This window comes from Lepus europaeus, chromosome 16, assembly GCF_033115175.1.
Source record: "Lepus europaeus isolate LE1 chromosome 16, mLepTim1.pri, whole genome shotgun sequence".
NCBI lineage: Eukaryota > Metazoa > Chordata > Mammalia > Lagomorpha > Leporidae > Lepus > Lepus europaeus.
In genome coordinates this window covers 19,818,790-19,842,197 of record NC_084842.1, presented here as the reverse complement: position 1 = coordinate 19,842,197, position 23,408 = coordinate 19,818,790, and the positions used below count along the sequence as shown (strand labels likewise).

Genomic DNA, 23,408 nt, shown 5'->3' with positions numbered 1-23,408 from the left:
TGTATAATATGGAATGAGTCAGAACAGAAAGACAAATACTGCATGTTTTAAGTTAAAATGTATATATGTGATTGATTTGAGTCTAAAATAATGATTAATATAGTCTGAGAAGGGTGGGGAATGGGAGAGAGAAAAAGAAGAAAAAAGGAATTAAATTAATCATTTTATAAAGCGATTACTAAGTCATATAAATCAATGGACTTTTACTATGTAAATATATTGTCATAGACTATATGTTAGCAAACTGTCATTCAAATAAATACATATTTAATGTAAATAGAAACAAATAATAGCACACATTGTTTATTTCCTCTGCACTAGATACTTTTCTGACTTTTGTGTGTTTTTATTTGGTCATCACAATAATTCTATGAGATTGATATCCTTACTATGCTCCTTTCATAGGTGAGGAACCTGAGGTCCAGAGAAGTTCAATAACTTGATTTGTAATAACACACGATGAATATTAGCTCATAATTAAAACAATCTAACCTCAAGATCTTTGGATTCTCATGTCCGACTGCCTGCCTAATGAGTTACACGTGAAGATGTCCCTAATAAACCTAAGTTAAATAAGTCACTGAGGTTTACTCCAAGTCTTTCCTACAACGTGTATTAAAGACCACTGCATTGCAGGGGGCAATTTTAATATCAGATTGTGGAAGTCAATGAAAAAAAATAATTTGCCTTCACATTTGTATTGGGTATTTATTGGGATCTGCTCCTACAAAACGTGTTCTATTTACTTACCCTGGCACAGCTCACTACTTCCATTTTTGGGATTGATACATACGTTGGATCCAAGTTGATATGCACAACATCCTGGCCAAGGCACAAGGCTTTCTTAGCCTCTTGAGACAGGGATTCTTATCACTTAAACCTCTGTACTGTTTCCTAAGCTTTTAATACCCCTAACTTGTGGGTAGGCAAAATTCTGGAGACAGTGAGTAGAGTGTGGTATATGGACTGCCAACATGGGCATCAACTTCGGTTCCATTCCAGGACTATTAAATCAAAATCTACATTTTAATGAGATTCCCAGGTAATATGATACACATTCAAGTTTGAGAAGCACTGATTTGAACAGTTTTTACCTCTTATCAGCTGACCCTTCTGCCAGGTGTATGATCTCAAATTTAGTTTCTGAATGTAATGTAAACTTTGTTTCTGATACCTGGGATTTATGGGTTTATGGGTTTATTTAGTTTTTCAAATACTTCTCTATCCAGACTTTAAGTGATCGCATAGTTCTTAGTATTTTGTTTTTTCCATTCCTAGTTTCGTGTTTTGTGTCCTTCAGGATCTACCCCTACTCAGGCCCTCAGAACTAAAGAGATGATAATAATTATAGTACTTAATTATTTTTTATCAAAGATATAGCAAATAAAGATATATATGGTGATTCAGAAAGTTTGTCTAAAACTAAATGATATGCTTATTTCTGTACAAAAATATTTTGAAATCCATGCATATAAGTATAACCAAAGGAGAAACTAACTTATGCAGAAATTCCTATTAATTATCAGTACCTGATCTTTTAGCTATTTTTGAATGTTGTATACAGTAAATAAGCAGATCTCTTTCCCTTACCCTCTATTTTGGCCCAACTTGCAGTATGAAGCATTATTCATCAAAAGAGAACTTGGTACTGATTCTTATTTTCTCATTATATTAAGCAAAAAGAATCATTCACCACTGTGTAGTGGGTAATGATTGATGAATGTCTTTGGTTGCCCTTCTCAGAAGCAGAGAGGAGGTCATTGGGGTGTTTTCCTCTGTGCTTACTTCTAGGATTCCTTTGCTGTGTGGGATATTTATTCAATTTAAGCATTAGTCATCCCTGGGGATTTCCCGTGTAATAACTCTTACAAGCATAATTTCAAAGAGGAGTAGAGAGTGTGTTTACAGACACCCACCCACACTGTGTGCTTTCCAAGTGTTGCTCTGAGCTCCCTTTGAAGATTCACAATCAGGTAAAGTCTAAAAATAGCATACTTTTTTTAGTAGCTTTACAATAAAGTTTTACCCACTTGGTTTAGATTAGGATTGAGTACAGAACAAAATAAAAATGCACAATAATTAAAAAACTAAGAATTTGAAAATTAAATGATAAACTCATGAGCTACAAGGCATTATTCATTTGTGCTCCAATTATAACCTTTGTTTAATTGTGACAATTATATATCCTTGGTTCTTCTTTCTTTTCATTAAAATATTTATTCATTTATTTATTTGAAAGGCAGAGTTATACAGAAAGGAGGATAAACAGAGAGGGAGAGAGAGAGAGATCTTCAATCTTTTGGTTCACTCCCTAAATGGCCACAACAGCTGCAGTTGGACCAGATGAAGCCAGGAATCAGAAGTCCACTCAGTTCTCCTACATGGATAGCAGGGGGCCAAGTACTTGGGCCATCTGCTGCTGCTTTACCAGGCACATTAACAGGGATCTGGATGGGAAATAGAGCAGCCAGGACTCAAACTGGTGCCCATATTTGATTCTGGTAATGCGAGTGGCAGTATAACCTGCTGTGCCACAATGTTGACCCACCCACTTGGTTATTTTTCATACTTGCACTGACGAGAGTGTAAACAAACACCTGTCAAGTGACTTCTCCAGGCCTCATGATTCCTGCTGACAGTGGGAAGGTTAAGCATTTGGAAAGGCTGCATACTCCCAAGGACAGGTTGTGGCTAAGAAACAGTAGCATACAGTACTGAACTTTTAGGAAAATCTCTGGGCCTTTTTGTAACCTTTTGAAAGCAGCTTCATCCTAAACTGAACTCCAAATGGAAGTAATAACATGAAACACAAGCTCATTCTTCAACATGACCGAATTCAAGCTATTTTTAAGAAAATGTTATTCTAGGACTCAAAGATTGTGTCATCATGCAGACAGCAAAGAGTCCTAATTCTTTGATTGCATTTCAGGATCATGATTTCATTACGGCTTTCCTCACCATCACAGGTGATTTGTGGACCAATGTTGATTGAGTATAATCCATATTAAGTTTTACAAATGGATAGGCCACTCAGCAGTATGTAAGATACATAGCTCCTGATTGTGCTGTGTGGATGTGCCATGGAAGCAAAACATAATTTTAAGTCCTTTTTAGGGACAACACGAGGAAAAGAGTAATTTAAAAAATGTGGTACATGAGGCTTAACACTTTACAATCACAGAATTTATAAGTGGCTGCTTAAGACTAAGTTTTACATACTATAAAATAAGAATAGACTTAGAAAGAAAGTTCATTTCTTTTGAAAGGAACATGTATTAAGAGGCTAGGCATGAAACAGTACTTTCCTTGTCATAGCTCCTTTCTCTATTGGTACAGATCTTGCTTGATTTGCACTCTGACTCTTTACTCACACAATGGATTATCTTTTAATATACCAATCTATCTCAATCCAACCCACTCTCAGAAGTATAACATCATGTATCACATATACTACTCTATTATTATGCCCTTCTTCTTTGATGAGGTTAACTGTGTCTGAGTCAGTCTTTTGAGTAAGCACAAGAGCTTACATTTTTCTCTCTTTTTTTTTGAGCTGGAATCACCAAAGTGCTAATCTAGTTTAAAACATTCATTTTACAGTTGGAAGAACAGAAGCCTCAGAAGATGACATAATCCATTGCTCAGCTAGGACCAAGAGCCTTTTCTGTGTCACTGTCAAAGTTATTTTCAACTTTCAATGCTGTATTACTGAGCTCTTAGATAAATGTTACTCTGCATTTTTGTCAGTTGTAGAATGTGCTTTTACTTCTCTCCTAAGCCAGAATTTCCTTGCAATTAGGAATATAGTTTTCTTCAATATCTGAAGAAAGATGAGGTCAGTAGTTACCACATAGTACAATTAACAGTATCTGCAGTAGAGAAATACTTGGCTAGCAATTATGACAAAACTGTGTAACAGTGTTCTCCAAAACTTAGTGGCTTAAGTCAACATTTAGCTATGTATGTGCTGGTTTTAAACAGATTTTTGTTGGTTCTAGATGGTATCTCAGTCCATTTTGTTAGCTATCAAAAAATACCTGAGTCTGATTACTTTACAATGAAGAGAAGGTTATCTAGTCCAGAGGGTTCTAGATGTTCAACAACATGATGCCAGCACTGGTTTTTAGTGAGGACCTCAAGGCAGGAGAACATGAGGAAGGGAGGGGAGACATTTTACCCAGTGAATGAAGAAGCTGGAAGTCATGGTGGGGCTAGATTTGCTGTTTTATAAAAACCTCTATTAATTCACTCCTACAAAATTTAACCCACATCATGAGACCAACACTAATCTTTATACAAGGCCTCACCTCTTCAAGATGTCACTGTTGTCAATATCATTTCATTGGTGACCAAGCTTCCATCAAGTGAAGCTTTGGGTATAAGTCATAGCCCAACCATAGCTGCTTACTCTGCTGTAAGCTGTGGGTTGACTTGGGCTCAGATTTCCTCCAGATGTATTAATCCTATGGTACGGGAGGAAGGAATAGGAACTACATAAGAGAAGCTCATCTTGTGTGATGGCCAAAGTTCAAGAGGGGAAATTCTATTGCTCAGACACATTTCCAGCTTTGTTTTGTATCACGTATGCTAAATCTCATTGGCAAAAGCAAGCCAGAGGTTACACTAAAAGTGAGAGATTTTATACTTGTTTCCCTGAAGTCATTATTAATAGTGTCCCATTCAAATGTCAATAATTTACCAGTCTGAGTGAGAAATCATATGATTTTTCCAATGGAATACTCTATGAGTACCTCATTAAATACAGAGGGCTCAGAGGGAGAAAGACCAGAGAGTTGAAGCAATCTGGAAACACATCAATCTCTGCTCTACATTTTTTAATTTATATAAATGCTTTTTTAAAAACCAGACTAAATATTTTTATAACTCTCTGATTTCTCCTAACATACTTAGTGAATGCTTCAAATTTTTAAGTGTTTAATAGTTTTCAAGTTTCAAAAAATGGAGTTATATATTATTCACCTATACTGTTGTGTGTACATTAATATAGCTTATACATTATACATAAATATATGGAATAGTTACAGAGCTCAGGGGATCCGCTCTGCCCCATTAGCCTCCCCATCCATGGAGAGAGCCACCTCATTCTCAGTGCCAGCTGATAGCCCAGCAGAACTCTGCTGAAAGACACAGAAAATCTTAATAGACCAATAACCAATACAGAGATTGATTCAGTAATAAAGACCCTCCCAACCATGAAAAGCTCAGGACCGGATAGTTTCACTTCTGAATTCTACCAAATTTTTAAAGGACCAATCCCAATTCTTAAACAATTTAAAACAGTTGAAAGGGAGGGAGTCCTCCTAAACTTCTTCTATGAGGCAATTACCACATTAATTCCAAAACCAGAAAAAGATACAGCAAAGAAAACTACAGACCAATATTCCTGACAATCAGATATGCAAAAATCATCAACAAAATTCTAGCTAATGGAATGCAGCAACACATCAAAAAGATCATCCACCCTGAACCAAGTAGGTTTTATCTCTGGGATGCAGAGATGTTACAACATAAGCAAATCAATAAATGAGACACATTTTATTAACAAACTGATGAGTAAAAACCACATGATTACCTTAAGAAATACATAGAAAACATTTGATAAAACACAACATCTTTTCATGATAAAAACCTTAAGCAAATTGGGTATAGAAGGAATGTACCTCAACATAATCAAGACAATAGATGGCAAATGCACAGGCAGCATCATAATGAAAAGCTGGAATCATTTTCTTCCTTTTTTAAAGATTTATTTATTTGTTTGAAAGTCGGAACTACAGACAGCGAAGGAGAGACATAGAGAGATCTTCCATTCTCTGGTTCACTCCTGCTTGGCCGCAATGGTCAGGGCTAGGACAGGCTAAAGCCAGGAGCCAGTGGCTTCTTCTGGGTCTCCCACATTGGTACAGGGGTCCAAGCACTTGAGCCATCCTCCTCTGTTTTCCCATTCTATAAGTAGAGAGTTATATCAGAAGAGAAGCAGATGGGACATGAACCGGCACCTATATGGGATGCCAATGCTGCAGGCAGTGGCTTAACCCACTATGCCAAAATGTCAGCCCTAGCTGGAAGCATTTTCACTAAGATCTGGAAGCCAACAAAGATGCCCACTCTCACCATTCCTATTCAATATAGTTGTAGAGGTTTTAGCTAGAGCCACTAGACAAGATAAAAAAATCAAAGGGATATAAATGGGAAAGGAGGAACATAAATTATTCCTGTTTGCAGACGACATGAATGTATTTATAGGGGAACCAACCCTAAGAGATTTTTGGAACTCACAATAGAGTTTAGCAAAGTGGCAGGATATAAAATCAACCACAAAAATCAATAGCATTTATACACACTAACAATGCCCTGGTGCAGAAAGAACTTATATAAGATCAGGCCCATTCATAATAGTTATAAAAAATGTAATCAATGACATGAGAGATCTGTAAAATAAAAATAAAAAGACATTAAAGAAAGAAAAAGACAAAAAATGGAACAACCTTCATTAAAATGTCCACAATCCCCAAAGCAACTTACAGATTCAATGCAATCCCAATAGAATTACCAATGACATTCTACTCAGATAAAGAAAAAAAAAAAACCCTAAAATTCATATGGAAACACAAAAGACCCTGAATAGCTAAAGCAATTGAAAACAATAAAAATAAATCTGGAGGCAGATTTCAAGACATATGACAAGGCAATTATAATCAAAACAGCCTGGTACTGGCACAAAAATAGACATGCGGACTAGTGGAACAAATTAGAGACCCCAGAAATTAATCCAGGCATCCACAACCAACTAATCTTTGAAAGATGAGCTAAAATGACTCTCCAGAGTAAAGATAGTCTCTGCAACAAAGAATGTTGGGAAAATTGGATCTTCACATGAAGAAGTATGAAATAAGACCCCTCCCTTTACATCCCATACAAAAATCAACTCACAATGGATAACATATCTAAATATAAGACCTGAAACCATCAAATTACTAGAGGAAAACAGTGGAAACACTGTAAGACACTGGCCTAAGCAAAGCCTTCTTGGATAATACCCCAGAAGCAAAGGTAATAAAAGCCAAAATAGACAAATGGGATTACATCAAGCTAAGAAGCTCTGCACTGCAAAGGAAAAACTCAACAAAATGAAGAGGCAACTGAAAGAATGGAAGATAATATTTATAAACGGTACAATTGATAAAGGATTAATATCCAGATTATGCAATGATCTCAAGAAACTCAAAAACAACAAAACAAACAATCCGTTGAAGAAATGGGTTAAGGATACAAACAGTATTTTTCAAACCATGAAATTCAAATTGCCAACAGATGCATGGAAAATTGCTCAGAATCACGAGCCATCAGGGAAATGCAAATTAAAACCACAATGAGGTTTTACCTCACCCTAGTTAGAATGTCCATCATATGAAAATTAAAAAATAATAAATGCTTGTGAGGATGTGGAGAAAAATGTACACTAATAGACTGTTGATTCAGATGTAAACTAGCGCAACCACTGTGGAAGACAGTTTGGAGATTCACCAGTAATCTGAAAATAGATCTACTATGATCCAGCCAATTACTGGGAATTCACCCAAAGGAAATGAAATCAGCATATGAAAGCATTATCTATAATCCCATGTTTGCAGCACCTTCATTTACAATAATAATATATGGAATCAACCCAGATGCCCACCAACAGATGATTGCGTGGCTCAACAGGCTAATCCTCCGCCTTGCGGCGCCGGCACACCGGGTTCTAGTCCCGGTCGGGCCACCGATCCTGTCCCGGTTGCCCCTCTTCCAGGCCAGCTCTCTTCTGTGGCCAGGGAGTGCAGTGGAGGATAGCCCAAGTGTTTGGGCTCTGCACCCCATGGGAGACCAGGATAAGCACCTGGCTCCTGCCATCGGAACAGCGCGGTGCGCCGGCCGCAGCGCGCTACCGCGGCGGCCATTGGAGGGTGAACCAACGGCAAAAGGAAGACCTTTCTCTCTGTCTCTCTCTCTCTCACTGTCCACTCTGCCTGTCAAAAATAAAAAAAAAAAAAAAAGAAATCATGGTATATATACATGATGGAAAACTACTCAGCCATAAAAAAGAATGAAATCCTATCTTCACAACAAAATGAATATAATTGGAGACCACTATCCTTAGTTAAATTAGTCAGTCCTAAAAAGACAAAAATCATGTTTTCTCTGATTTGTGGTAACTAATATATAAAGTACAAAAAAAGTAATTTATATGAGTGAATTTGACATTTCTGAGATTTGATAATTGTTTATATCTCTTGTCGATATTCCTGAAAACAGTGACTTTTTTACTTACTACTTGTTGAATTCTGTTTTTTAAAAAGATTTATTTTGAGGGGTTAGTGCTGTGGCTCAGCAGGTTAAAGCCCTGGCCTGAGGTGCCAGCATTCCATATGTGTGCTGGTTCTAGTCCCAGTTGCCTCTCTTCCAATATAGCTCCCTGCTATGGCCTGGGAAAGCAGTAGAAGATGGCCCAAGTCCATAGGCCCCTGCACCCACGTGGGAGACCTGGAAGAAGTTCCTGGCTCCTGGCTTCAAATTGGGGCAGCTCCAGCTGTTGTGGCCACCTGGGGAGTGAACCAGCAGATGGAAGACTTTTCTCTGTCTCTACCTCTCTATGTAACTCTGTCTTTCAAATAAATAAAATAAATCTTAAAAAAAAGGATTTAGTTTAAAAGGCAGCATTTACAGAAAAAGAGGGAGGGACAGAGAGAAATTTTTCTTCCACTGGTTCATTCCCCAAATGGCTGCAACAGCCGAAGCTGTGCTGATCAGAAGCCAAGAGCCAGGAGCTTCCTTTGGGTCTCCCAAATGAGTGCAGGAGTCTGAGGACTTGGACCATCCTCTGCTGCCTTCCCAGATGCATTAGCCAGGGAGCTGGATTGGAATGAAGCAGCTGGGACACTAACTGGCACCCACATGGGATGCCAGCGTCACAGGCACTGGCTTTACTTGCTACTGTACAATGCTAGCCACTACTTGTTGAATTCTTTATTTAGTGGAGGATTAAGCTTATGAGTATATTGAAAGTATGTCACTGCAAAAATTAGAAGAAATATAAGGAAGGAGGAAGGAGTATGGTAGTCATGGTAGGAGGAATAGAAGGATGGAAAGTGTAATTATGTTTACAGCTGTATATATGAAATACATGAAATTTTCTCCGTTTTCATAAATAAAAGAAAAAAAGTAAAAAGATATGACACACACATAAAGATTGTGGAAAATGCATATTATGAAAAAACTATGCATGCATTTCAAAAATATTTTGAAACAAAATAAACATTTTTTAATTTCAGTTTTCCAAGTACTTTGTAAAGTACCCTTCAATTACACATATATGTATATACTTCTCTTTAAGGAGTTATTCTTTTGCATCTTTTATATACATTTCTCTAAGCAATTATGAAAGTGAAATCCAAAACACCACTGTAAGACGTTCATACATGATGAGAACACGGGAATTGATGGGTAAGAAAATGTGACAATGCTCTTAATACAGTAGATATGGAGGACACAGATGCTCTCTGCTGCTTGACCAAATGCTGTTAGTTGTATGGATTTCTTGGCACAGCTAAGCCAACTCTGAGCGAGCCCAGGTCCTCTTAGTCTTTACCTTGCCAAAGGAAATTATAGGAATTTCAACAAACAAAGAAATTAAAAGCAGATAGGGGGATTTTGGTTAAGTTAGAAAACAAATGAAGAGAGATAAGAGGATTTTAGGAGAGATAACCTGCCACCTGGCAGGTGAGGAGACCAACCAAACAATAAGAGGGAGGGAGAGGGGATCTGTGCTCTGAAAGCAGAGTGAATGCTTCCCTGAAAACAAGCACTGAGGATGTGAAAATGTAGATAATTTCAGGAAGCAGACTGAGAGACAGGCTTTAAGGTTAGGCTCTTTCCTGGCTTCTATTCTTAGAGGCCAGGAACTGAGTTTGCATTAGCAGGTGAGGGATGGAACTCGAGCATGAAGCCAGGTCTTCTGCCTTCTGTTGTAGTCTCCATCATCATCATTTCAGCACTCTCATGGTAAGCAAATAATCATCAATAATAACAGACGTATTTTTACTCATTTTTAACAGAATTACTTCCTTTATGTTAAATATGTAAGGAAGTGATGTGGGATAGGCAGGGAGTCAGTGAGGGACAAGAACTGCTAACACTCAAGCCATGTGCACTGCCCTACTCCTACTGCCTACCGTGCCCATTCAACATGGATGAAGATCTGGGTCACCAACTCTTAATCGTGCAGCTAAGTTGCACTGTCCATCAGGCACCAAATACCATGATACCTTTTTGGAGACAACCAAGCACACTGTAGCCCCACCCCTTATCTATAAAAAGGCGGACTCCAGCCTGGTGGAGGCAATTCTCTCTCTTGAGGTTGTCAGCACCCAGACTTGAGTGGGTATTATCCTTTTGCCTTTCAAGAAATCCTCCTTTTTCTGTTCACCTCTATATGTTTCCTGGTTGTATTTTTACCTGCAGGAAGACAAGAACCTGGACCAAGTCTAGTTGGGGGGTTATCTTCAATCCTAGTTGGAGTGCTCAATCCTTGTAACATAATACAGGAGCGCCTATCTTCTCAACAAAAGTACTTAATGAAAGGTAGTGTATGCATTTATTTATGTGCTTTTAAAATATCAGGTTAAATCCAATTATAATTGATGTAGGCAGGCATAGAGGATAACATTGATTAGATTTGAGCTTGACGACCATGCCTTGCCCAAACCCGCTGTGTGACCTCCTGCTCCTACCTGATTACACCTATATGTCCACCTGCCAAACAGAGTAATTAACCACTCCCCTTTGAAAGAGGATTAAAGGCCTGAAACATGGCGGGCCCAGCCTTTTTGCCCTTTTAGCCATTATGGACCCTTGTTGCCCATGCCTTCAGGGCAAATGGCCTTCGGGTAGCTCCCCCCACTAACCACCCCCCCTCCTCGACTGCTTTCTGCTTGGTAAGGATTCCAACTTAATTTCCAGACTTTCCCTTCTCCCTTAGATTAGATTAACGCCCTCTCCTACGCATTTCTCTCACTGAATAAAAAACTAAAACTCATCATGTTGCTGGTTTATTTGTGCCAGTATTCAGAATTCTCTGAACATGTGGCAAGAGCCCACATGGCTTATTAATATGAATATATTCAATAATGTTAATATATTAATATATATTACATTTGAATATATTCAAATATAAACATTCAAATATATTATAATTATATTTTATATAATATATGATATTAACATTAATATAATCAATAATATTAATGTAGTCACATTAATAAGCAAATTGATAACATAATGATGATCACTACTACAAAAATATTGGTATAAAAGAATTGTTCAAGACTCACCTGGACTTCTTTCTTCCTTTGCCTACCTCTCTCAGTGTCTACTGATAGCTCTTCCTGTCTGAAATAGATATAGATGTGGATATACAGATGTTTCTCAAAACTGCCTAACATTGATCCCTGTATTGAGTCTCATACTTTCTTTTCTACTTATGCATGGAACAATTTGCATCTTTTCTTCTCACTTCAGAGAGAATACTGCTAATAAATTATAATTCAGCCTTTTCCACAAGCCAGACTCCTTTTTGAAGTTCCAAATTATCTCAATATTAATACCCTTTTCCCATATCAGTATTGCCCTGCTCTCCTTCTTACTTATCTTTTCATCACCTCATCCATCGTTGCTGATCCTATTTTTGTTTTTCCTATGTGACACTTTGGAGCATCCCATCTCCTTTATCTTTCACACCTCTTCCACCTTTGTTCCTTCATCTGTCATTACTTACCCACCAAGATCTTAATATGTCCCCTACCTATATAATTTTCCAAATTGTTCTAGTTCACCTTACAATTAAAAATAAAAATATTTATGGGTAGCATTTGGCCTACTGGTTTACATGGCAAATATGAAGTCTGTATCTCACATCATAGTGCTTAGATTCAAATCCCAGTTCTGGCTACTAACTGCATTTGCTAACACACACTCTGGAAGGCAGTGGCAATGGCTCAAGTACATGAATTGCTGCCACCCATGAGGGAGTTCTAGATTGAATTCCTGACACTTGGCTTTGGCCTGGCCATTCCATTAGCTTTTCTGGATTTTGACCACATCATGGACTTGATCCATCCTTCATTTTTGTTTCTGTTGTAATGTGGGATATTATGATACAGTTAAGAGCTATGGTAAGATAAGGAAAAGAAGCTAGTGGAAGATGTACAGAAATGGTTATAAAAATCTAACAACCAGAATTTTTATGCATTATACAAGAGGAAAAGAGATCATTCTTCATGATTTATATCAAATGCAACATAAATGCCATACTGATGCCAGCAAATTATAGGAATGTTATAGAGATATTCATAATTCATTTTAACTTCAGAAATCTACAATCAAAAATTATAATTGACTGTTAAGAATTACTCTTCAATAAAAACTGACCATTGCAGAAAGTGAAGCTCTCTTGATATTGCAGTTTAGTAAGCTGATTTGATTAGCCCTGCTGAACATATTTTTTAAAAAGATTTATTTATTGACTGATTTGAAATGCAGAGAGGGAGGGAGGGAAAGTCTTCCATCTGCTGGCTCACTCTCCAAATGGCAGCAACAGCCGGAGCTGCGCTGATCAGAAGCCAGGAACCAGGTGCTTCATCCGGGTCTCCCATGTGGGTGCAGGGGCCCAAGGACTTCGACCATCTTCTACTGCTTTCCCAGGCCATAGCAGAGAGCTGGATTGGAAGTGGAGCAGCTGGGACTTGAACTGGTGCCCATATGGGACGCCAGCACTGCAGGCCAGGGCTTTATCTGCTATGCCACAGCACCGGTCGCCAATATGTTTTCATTTAACCAAGAACAGGCACATATTTTCTGCAAAATTTGTGATTTTGATGCCATCTGTCAGGTTCCTTCTACTTTCTAAGGTCAGAGCCAAACTCTCTGCTAGTTAGGTCTTCATTAATTTCTGTTATAGATATGTGTCAATAATTATTTAATGTAATACTCATGGTTTCAAAGTAAGCCAGAAACACCAATTATGTTTGACTCCTAAAAAATTCTAAAAAATTGTGACACATCTTATACAAGATGCTTCTTAGGTCATGTTATGATTGAATAGGAATTGTAAAAATATTGTGTGTTTATGGTTGATATACCATAGATTAAGGGTTTGGTTATTCCTGGACAGCTCCAGGCAATGAAAGTATGTATTTTGTTGTCTGTTTCTAAACAGTGATAAACTGCTGGTCAGTTTATCCTAAGATGCCTTATCCTTTGCTAGTCTATTTTCTGCCTTTAAAACCCAGTAAACTGAGGGGCTGGCACGGTGGCATAGTGGGCTAAGCCTCTTCCTTTGGTGCCGGAATCCCCTATGGACCCCAGTTCGTGTTCCTTTTCTTAGCCAGCTCTCTGCTATGGCCTTGGAAAGCAGTAAAAGATGGCCCAAGTGCTTGGGCCCCACCTGGGAGACCTGGAAGAAGCTCCTGGCACCTGGCTTCAGATCGGCTCAGCTCCGGCCATTGTGGCCATTTGGAGAGTGAACCAGTGGATGGAAGGCCTTTCTCTCTGTCTCTCCCTCTCTTTGTCTATAACTCTACCTCTCAAGCAAATAAACAAAATCTTAAAAAAAAAAAAAAAAGGAAACTGCATTTTCATCTGTCCTAATAACAGATATCATTCCAACTCTGCAGTTATTTAATACTGGTAAAATCTAACAAACCTATAATCCATGGAGTTAGTGCCCCATCTGTTAATCCTATGGAACCACCACCAGCTGATAATAGTAGTCAGTTACTTTATGTCTTATTTCACAGATAATATAAATTGCTAACAGAATTCTTACACTTCTCAGTTATAGGATATTAACTCCTGATATGAATATTCTCTAGGGAGGACACTTGGTTTTCATCAGTTTAAGATGCCAGTTGGGGTGCCAACATCTCATATTGGGGTGTCATACTTTCTTTTTGTAGTTGGTTTTGAAAATGACATTATTGTCAAAGACATTTATGCCAAGGACAGGAACCCCACCTTGGGTTAAGGAGGAGATGAGTTTTTTATTACTGTTTTCTCCCGGCACTGTCTTGCCAGTAGGTAAGACCTATGGGTTATTTTGACTTGCCAGTAGGTGAGACCTATGCATTGCAGAACATAAGATATTTTCGCTAGAAGATCAACATTATTCTTTATCTAATTTTCATTCCATATGGCCTTGAGAGTAAAAGTGTCTTCTGGTCCAAGGCCCTTGGTCTTTCAATCCCAGGCAGCTGTTGCATTTGTAAAAAGAGTTTCTGACATTTCTATAAGAAGTATGCAAAGTACTCCACCGTGACTCATGCTTTTGTGTGTAAGCGAAGGCTTTTAAAGATCAATAGTAGATGAAACAGATGCCCCTCCCTTAATAGCAAGCAAAACAAGAAGAAGCACAATCTGGATCATGGTAAAAACGAACACGTAATTAATACTGACACCAAATCTTGTTTTAACCTGTTGTGAAGCGAGACGATGTCAACCAGCGAAGGCAGACCAACAAAATATCTCCACGAGGGCTCTGTCACAATCATCAGAAAGGGGTGTTCTAAACAGGAGCGCAAGATTACCTCAGGGCCCCTCGCTCCCGCGCGCGCTCTTCAGCCTCCGCGCTCGCGCGCCTTCTCCTCACTTCCCTCGCCGCCGGGACCTGAGGAGCCGCGCTCGCCGCGCGGTGCATTCTGGGGACCCAGGTCGAGCCCGCCGCGGTCGCCTGAGGGGAGCGAGAGGAGGCTGCGACCAGAGAGAAAACGCGGAGGGGAGTCGGCTCCCAGCTGCCGCCGCGGTGAGGCCAGCAGCCCACCATTCCTCAACGCAGCCCGCTTCTGAAAGTGGTATGACCGAAGCGACTATGTCTTCATTGAATTTTGTGTTGAAGACAGTAAAGACGTTAATGTAAATTTTGAAAAATCCAAACTTACATGCAGTTGTCTTTGAGGAAGTGATAATTTTAGGCATTTAAAGGAAATTGACCTTTTTCATTATATTGATCCAAAGCACAAAAGAACGGACAGAAGCATTTTAAAAAAATGTTTTATTTATTTGAGAGGCAGAGTTACAGACAGGGGTAGAGACAGAGAGCAAGAGAGAGGTCTTCCATCCGCTGGTTCACTCTCCAAATGGCATCAAAGGGGCCAGAGCTGGGCCTGCCAGGAGCTTCATCTGGGTTTTCATACGGGTTCAGGGGCCCAAGCACTTGGGGCGTCCTCTGCTACTTTCCCAGGGAGAGGGATTCGAAGTGGAGCAGCTCAGACTCCAACCGCACCCATGTGCAATGCTAGCATTGTGGACAGAGGTTCGGCCCCAGGGACAGATCAATTTTATGTTGTTCACAAGAAGGAGAATCTGGCCAGTCATGGGCAAAGGTAACAAAAAAAGGGCAAAGTTTAATTGTCTTAGTGTGGACTTTAATAATTCGAAAGAGGGGCCGCCACCGTGGCGTAGCAGGTAAGGCCGACGCCTGCGGTGCCGGCGTACATATAGGTTCGAGACCTGACTGTTCCACTTCCAATCCAGCTCTGTGCTGTGGCCTGGGAAGGCAGTAGAAGATGGCCCGAGCTCTTGGGCCCCTGCACCCACGTGGTATCTGGGTGGAGTACCCGGAGGAAGCTCCCGGCTCCTGGCTTCGGATTGGATCGGCCCAGCTCTGGGCCGTTTGGCCAATTGGGGAGTGAACCAGCGGATGGAAGACTTCTCACTTTTTCTGCCTTTCCTCTCTCTGTGTAACTCCGACTTTCAAGTGAATAAATAAATCTTAAAAAAAAAAAATTCAGATGGAGACAGGTCAAAGTTTGATTGTTTCTCTGAGATGATGAACAGCAAGGGTGGTGATGAGGATGGAGCTTTACCAGAAGTAGGTAGAGAGGTTGATGGTTCACAAGACCTTGATGATGAAAAAATGCCAGATCTGGAGTAAGGAATACTGTCATCACCTGGATTTTGAGAATGAAAGTGACTTCTCTGCAAATTTGCATAATTGAGAGAATGCCTGAGTTGATAGCTCTAAAGGCAAATGCTGCATTTGCCTCCTTTAACACATTTTTCAACCGATTTGTGTTTAAAGGTTTCATTAAGGGTTGATGCATTCCATTGTATGGGGCAATTTTAAGTTAGCTAAGGCAATAACGTTATGCATGAACATTTCCCAAACTTCCATGAAGCTAGGTAGGTCCTAGACAATTGATAACAGCAGTTTTGATAAAAAACATTTTACCTAAGTCTCTTTCACTTCATAATGTAGATACTGACATGACAAGAAGTGCTCAGCTTAGAAGACAAGTAAATTTTGGGTTTTAGAACATGGACTCAAAAGTGGCTGAAACAAATTGGCTGACATCTTAAACTGATTCCTCTTGTGTATCATTCAGGAGTGTTCCACTCAAGTTTATTTAAAAAAAAAAATTACTTCACATTATTGTATGCCAGTGTTCCAGATGTATCTTAACTAAAACTAGTGAATGCCCTGACTTAGATGGTTTTTGAAGCCTGTACATTTGGTATTGTTTGGTCCTTAAGCTTTTACATCTTGTAGCATGGAGGATGTTGCTTGAGAGTCTGTACATTTAGATCAGATTTGTATTTGCACTGGCAGTATGGCCAATGAGTGATAAAATGTTTATATACTAGTTGGAAATTCTTTTTCCTTTTATTTATTTTTTTTTTCGATTCAGCTTATACCAGGGCTGAAAAACCTCAATTTATGTTCATGACAGGGGGGATTATTTTAATTGTCTACATTCTTTCTAATAAACTGTTGGAAGACTTAAAAAAAAAAAAGGAGAGCTAAATTAATTCACAAAGATTATCTCAGCAGTTACATTTTGGCATTAATAGCTAAATTACTGACTTTTCCTAATAATTACTTATCTATCCCTTCTCTGCCCCTATCCCATCTTTTCTCCCTCTCTCCCTGCCTGCCTTTCTTTTTAATTTTCTCCCTTTTATAAGTTTTGATCTCTATCTGAATGTTTCTTTTTCTTGTTTCCATCCCTGTTGAAATCTATATTTTACAGTTGCTGGGTTTAGAGTTTTATGCTTTTTTATTTTGAAAAATGAATGAAAATTTTAATATTTCTTTTTAAAAATCCCTTGTGGATACTGGAGTAATTTTTTTCAGTAGAAGGAATAAACATAGGGAAAACAATGAATAAAATATAGAGAGACAAGCAGAATGAAAAAATGAACAGTGCAGAGGGATATGAAGGAGCATGGGGGGAAAAAGGCAGATAAAAAGTGAATGACATGGACGGGGCAGAAGGATTGCTGAGAATTTTTGGGAGGGGAACAGAGTGATTTGAATAATGGGTTCATAAGATTGGAGGAGATTTAGGTTCAAATATGGCATATTTATTTAACCCATATATCTTTCTACTTTGCCACTTTTTACATGATCTGAAATTGATTTGTTAAAGATTTATGTATTTGGAAGGCAGAATTATGGAGAGAGATGGAGAGAGAGAGAGAGAGAGAGAGAGAGAGAGAGAGAGAGAGAGAAATCTTCCATTCACTGTTCACTTCCTTAATGGTCACAATGGCTGGGATAGGCAGGCTGAAGCCAGGAGCCTGGTGCTCATGTGAGTGCAGGAGCCCAAAGACAGGCCATCTTCTGCTGCTTTTCCCAAAGGGGTAGATCAGAAGTGGAGCAGCTGGGATACAAACTAGCACCCATATGGGATGCTAGCATGGCAGGTGGTAGCTTAACTCACTTTGTCACAATGCTGGCCCCTGAAATTATTTAAAATGCAGTGTTGGGAAAAAAAAAAAAAACCTTTAAATGAAGTCAATTATTTACACCTTTGGTTATTTGAACCATTACTGAGAAATGTGCTAGAAATTACAGTGAAAATCATCTCCTAATATAATTAAATCATGCTTATTTTACTATGTTGAAACAGAAAACTCTTATAGTTTGATAACCAACGGAAGTTTCTATAGAAACATAATTTTTATTCTCTTAAAATAATCATATTTTAATAGGAAATAGCATAATTTTTAAGAGTATACCTACTTTTTGGTAAAATACTTATTTTTATTTATTTAAAATTATTTTTAGTTTGAATATAGTATCTTTAGTATTTTAGATTTATTTGAATATTTTACTTCTTTTTTTGCTAATATTTTTCTAGACATTTTTCCTTCCATATAAATTTTCTCCTTTAGTGATATAGTCATTCATACTGTCCTCTTACAATTAAAAAATTCTGTGAGTAATGCAACATTGTGTATCTTTTATAATTTTACTTTTTTAAGATTTATTATTTTATTTGCTTAAAAGAGTTGCAGAGAGAAGCAGAGACAGAGAGAGAGGCCTTCCTCTGGTTGGTTCATTCCCCAAATGGCCACAAAGGCCTGAGCTCTATGGCAAGTTTTGATATGCAAACAACCATGCAGTGGTCTTGTACATTCAAGTTAATCTTTGTTTTTGATACTGCTAAATGTTTGAACCCGTTGGTTGAAATCCATCTCTTTCCTTTCTCCTCCTCTTCCAGGCTTCTACTCTCTTAGAGGCAACCCTGATCATAACACTTAATTTGCTTTTCCTAGAATTTTGTATAAACTAAAACAAATGCTTTATATTACTTTTTTGGTCTGACTTCTTTCTTTAAGCTTCATTATTTTGAGATACATTCATGTTGTAGTGGTTATCAGTAGTTCATGCCTTTTTATTGCTAGGTAGCATTCCATTGTATGGGTGTACCATTGTTTGTGTATCCATCTGCATCTGTTGATGGACATTTGGATTGTTTCCAGTTTGCAACTATTATAAATAGAGTACCTATGAATATTTTTTATAGGCTTTTGTATGAACTTGTGTCTTTATTTCTTTTAGATAAATATTTAGAAAGAAATGTTTATTTTTTAAATTATTTTTAAAAGATTTATTTATTTGAAAGGCAGAACTACAGAGAGCCAGAGGCAGAGAGAGAAAGAGAGAGAGAGAGAGAGATCAATTTTCCATCTGCTGGTTCACTCCCCAGATGGACATAACGGCTGGAGCTGCGCAGATCCGAAACCAGGAACCAGGAGATTCTTCCAGGTCTCCCATGCAGGTGCAGGAGCCCAAGGACTTGGGCCATCTTCTGCTTTCTCAGGCCATAGCAGAGAGCTGGATCAGAAGTAGAGCAGCCAGGACTCTAACCTTTGCCCAAATGGGATGCCAGCACTGCAGGCAGAGGCTTTACCCATACACCACAGTACCAGAAGGAATGTTTAGATTATGTGAGTGATTTCTTTCCAAAAGAATTTCTGATTGTTTTGCTAAGTGATCAATCATTTATACTCCAACCAGCAGTGTATTAGAATTCTAGTTCCTCCACATTCTATTCAGTACTTGGAGTGGTTAACTTTTGATTTATTAATTTTAACAGATGTTTAGTTGTGTATTCAATTTGCATTTCCCTAATGGATAATGATGTTGAGTATTTTTCCATGTGTTTATTTTCTACCTGAGTATCACTTTTGAAGTATGTGTCTAAATCCTTTGCCAATTAAAAAAAAATTGTAGAAGTTTTGTTGTTGAGTTTTGAGAGCCTTTATATATTATTATTTTTTTTTTTTTTTGACAGGCAGAGTGGACAGTAGAGGGAGACAAGAGAAGGGTCTTCCTTTTTGCTGTTGGTTCACCCTCCAATGGCCACCGCGGTAGGCGCACTGCGGCCAGTGCACCGCGCTATTCCGATGGCAGGAGCCAGGTGCTTCTCCTGGTCTCCCATGGGGTGCAGGGCCCAAGCACTTGGGCCATCCTCCACTACACTCCCCGGCCACAGCAGAGAGCTGGCCTGGAAGAGGGGCAACCGGGACAGAATTGGTGCCCCGACCGGGACTAGAACCCCGTGTGCCGGCACCGCAAGGTGGAGGATTAGCCTACTGAGCCACAGCGCCGGCCTTAGAGCCTTTATATATTATTAATATAAATGCTTTATCAGATAAATTATCTGCAAATATTATTCTGTTATGATGTACTTCTCAATCTTTTAACATTTTTCCTAAGAAAAAATAATTTAATGGTTTAGTTTATGTTTATTCTTTTATAGAATTTGTTTTTGCGTTTTGTGTCTATGAACTCTGCACAGAATCTAAGGTCACAAAGATTTCTTCTATGTTTCGGAGTAGAAGTTTTATAATTGTAGCCTTTGCATTTATACATTTAATTCCTTCTGAGTTAATTTTTACATGAAGTATGAAGTTCACTTTTTAAAAAAGTGTGGGGATATGCAATTCTAGGACTATGACTTAAAAGGACTATGCTTTCTGGACAGAATGACCTTTTCATCTTTGATGAAATCTATTGTCCATGTATGTGTAGGTCTTTTTAAAAAATTACAAAGTTTATTTGACAGATTGCATGCTCTCCTAACTACTGGTTCACAGCCCAGATGCTTTCAACAGACTGGGGGAAGGCCAAAGCCAGGAGCCAGGATCTCAATCCACATCTTCCACATGGGTGGCAGGAATCCAACTACTTGAGCCATCAGTACTGCTTCATAGGGTCTGCATTAATAGGAAGCTGGAATCAAGAGCCATAGCTAGGTATTAAACCCAGGCACTCTGATGTGAGATGTGGGTGTCCCAACTGGTTTAACTGCTAGGGCAAATATCCACCCTTATTTTTGAATTCTATTATGTCAGATTGATTGGTTTGCCTTTGTACCTATGTTGAAATCTTTGAATCAGAGGATATGAATTTTATGTGGAAACGTAATCACTTAGAATATGTGAAACATCTTTGTAAGAGAACAGATGTGGGCATTTGGTGTAGTGGTTTAAATATCACTTGGATGCCTGTATCCCATAGAGGAGTGCCGGGGTTCAAGTCTCAGTTCCACTTCAATTTCAGCTTTGTGCTAATGCAGCAGACGGCAGCTCCAGTTCTTGGGTCCCTGCCACCCATATGGGAGACTGCATTCTCAACTTAGGCCTAACCCTAGCTGTGGCAGACATTTAGGGAGTGAGTCATTGAATGGCAGTTGCTATCTGTCTAGATCTGTTTCTTTCTCTACCTTTCAAATAAAATTAAAGTAAATAGATTTAAGAAAAAAAATGCATTGATTTAGAAGATTTATCTATATTTCTTCAAAAATAGAAGATTTCTTTTTTCTTCAACAGAGGAGCTGGGATTTTGATTAACTTAATAAGTGAGGTAAGTTTTAGAGAATAAACATCTTGAAAGTGGACACAATATATGTCTCAATTAATTTAGGATTTCTTTCTTTAATGTTTTATAGTTTTCAGTGTACAGGTGTTTCAAATTGTTGCATTTGTCTATATTTCATAGTTTTGTTATTATAAATAATATTTTTAAATGTCAGTTTCTTCTTGTTTATTTCTGGTAAATGGAAATATAATTGAGGGGCAGTGTTGTGGCACAGTGGATTGAAATGCCACTTGGGACACTTGCATCCCACAATAGACTGCAGGTTTGAGTCTTAGCTTCTTCACTTCTGACCCAGCTTCCTGTTAATGTGTCTGGGAAGGCAGCAGATGGTGGATCAAGTACTCAGGTCCCTGACAACACCATGTGGTAGACATGGATGGAATTTTTGGCTGAGGGCTTCAACCGGGCCCAGCCTTGGCTGTTGCAGGCATTTAGAGAGTGAACCAGTGGATGTCCCTCCCTTCTCTCTCTGTTGCTCTGACCTTCAAACAATCTTGAAAAATAACAATTGATTTCTGTGTTGATAATGTATCTTCAAGTTTGTTTAAGTTTTGGTAGCTTTTTTTCTGTATCATCTCTCTACATAGATGATTATGTGATCTATGAATAAAAGTTTTACTTCTTTATCTTAATCTGAATGCCTTTTATTCTTTTCCGTTTATATATAGCTAGAAATTCTTGTATAGTACATGTACTTAATTTAAATGATAAAACAGAATCTCCTTTACTTGTTCCTGAACTCAGGAGGAAGTCATTTGGTCTTTCCCTATTAAGTATGATGTTAGCTGTGGTTGTTTTGTAGATGTCTTTTTTTTTTTTTCTTTTCAGGACAAAGAAGTTCCCTTCTATTTGTGTCTTTATTTTTACACTATATATATTTTTTTATTTTTTTTTTATTTTTGACAGGCAGAGTGGATAGTGAGAGAGAGAGACAGAGAGAAAGGTCTTCCTTTTGCCGTTGGTTCACCCTCCAATGGCCGCCGCGGTAGCGCGCTGCGGCCAGCGCACCGCGCTATTCCGATGGCAGGAGCCAGGTGCTTCTCCAGGGCCCAAACACTTGGGCCATTCCACTGCACTCCCTGGCCACAGCAGAGAGCTGGCCTGGAAGAGGGGCAACCGGGACAGGATCGGTGCCCTGACCAGGACTAGAACCCGGTGTGCCGGCGCCGCAAGGCAGAGGATTAGCCTGTTGAGCCACGGCACCGGCCTTTTACACTATATTTCTTACAGGCACTTTAGCCTTCATTTTTACAGAATCTGACAGTCTCTGCCTTTTATGGGTAGGTTAAGTCTATCTTGCATTTTTTTTAGTACATATCTGTTTCTTTTCCTTAATTTGGATTAAGTAGTATTTTTAAAAATTATTTCACCTCTTTTGTCAGTTTATCATCTATAATTTCTGTTATTCACATAGATAGTTTAGGTTTTATGTTATATATCTTAAACTTATCACCATCTACCTTTATGTGGTATTATACCATTTCACATGTAAATACAATAGTAAATACCTGTTTCTCCCCTCATGACTTTTACACAGTTGTTGTCATACATTTTATTTTTATATATTATAAATCCCACACTGCATTTATATATTTATTTTTTTAGGGGAGAGCACGAATGCAGTCCCCCACTACCTAAAATTATGCTATTGAGTTTCCCACCTTTGGGGAAATTGTAGGGGTCAGCACATTTGAAGTGCAATGAATAAGCCTCGCTCTGGGAAGACCACATTTGTGATTATGGTATCTCACCTGCTAAGTAAGTATACATTTATTATTTTTAAAATAGTCAGTAATCTTTTAAAGATATTTAAGTAATAAGAGGAAATGACTTTATATTTATCCAGTTTCCATTTCCAGTGATATTCATTACTTTGTGGACAGCAATAACAATTGTTTCTATTGTAGTTTTCTTCTATTTGAAGGACTCGCTTTAGCTTTCATTGTGATTTAGGTCTGCTGTTATGACTACCTTTAGTTTTTGTCTGAAAATTTTTTATTTTGCTGTAATTTTTTTTTTTTTTTGACAGGCAGAGTGGACAGTGAGAGAGAGAGACAGAGAGAAAGGTCTTCCTTTGCCGTTGGTTCACCCTCCAATGGCCGCCGCGGTAGCGCACTGCGGCCGGCGCACCGCGCTGATCCGATGGCAGGAGCCAGGTGTTTATCCTGGTCTCCCATGGGGTGCA

At 38.6% G+C, this 23,408-nt stretch overlaps 1 non-coding gene and 1 pseudogene across 1 annotated transcript; one reads left to right on the top strand and one right to left on the bottom strand.

Annotated features, from left to right (window-relative positions):
* Positions 1–14,901: 14,901 nt before the first annotated feature.
* Positions 14,902–15,985, top strand: LOC133775034 (prostaglandin E synthase 3-like; annotated as a pseudogene).
* Positions 15,986–22,825: 6,840 nt separating this feature from the next.
* Positions 22,826–22,989, bottom strand: LOC133775519 (U1 spliceosomal RNA). Its single transcript, XR_009868262.1, has one exon. It is a non-coding gene; the product is annotated as a U1 spliceosomal RNA (small nuclear RNA).
* Positions 22,990–23,408: the final 419 nt, after the last annotated feature.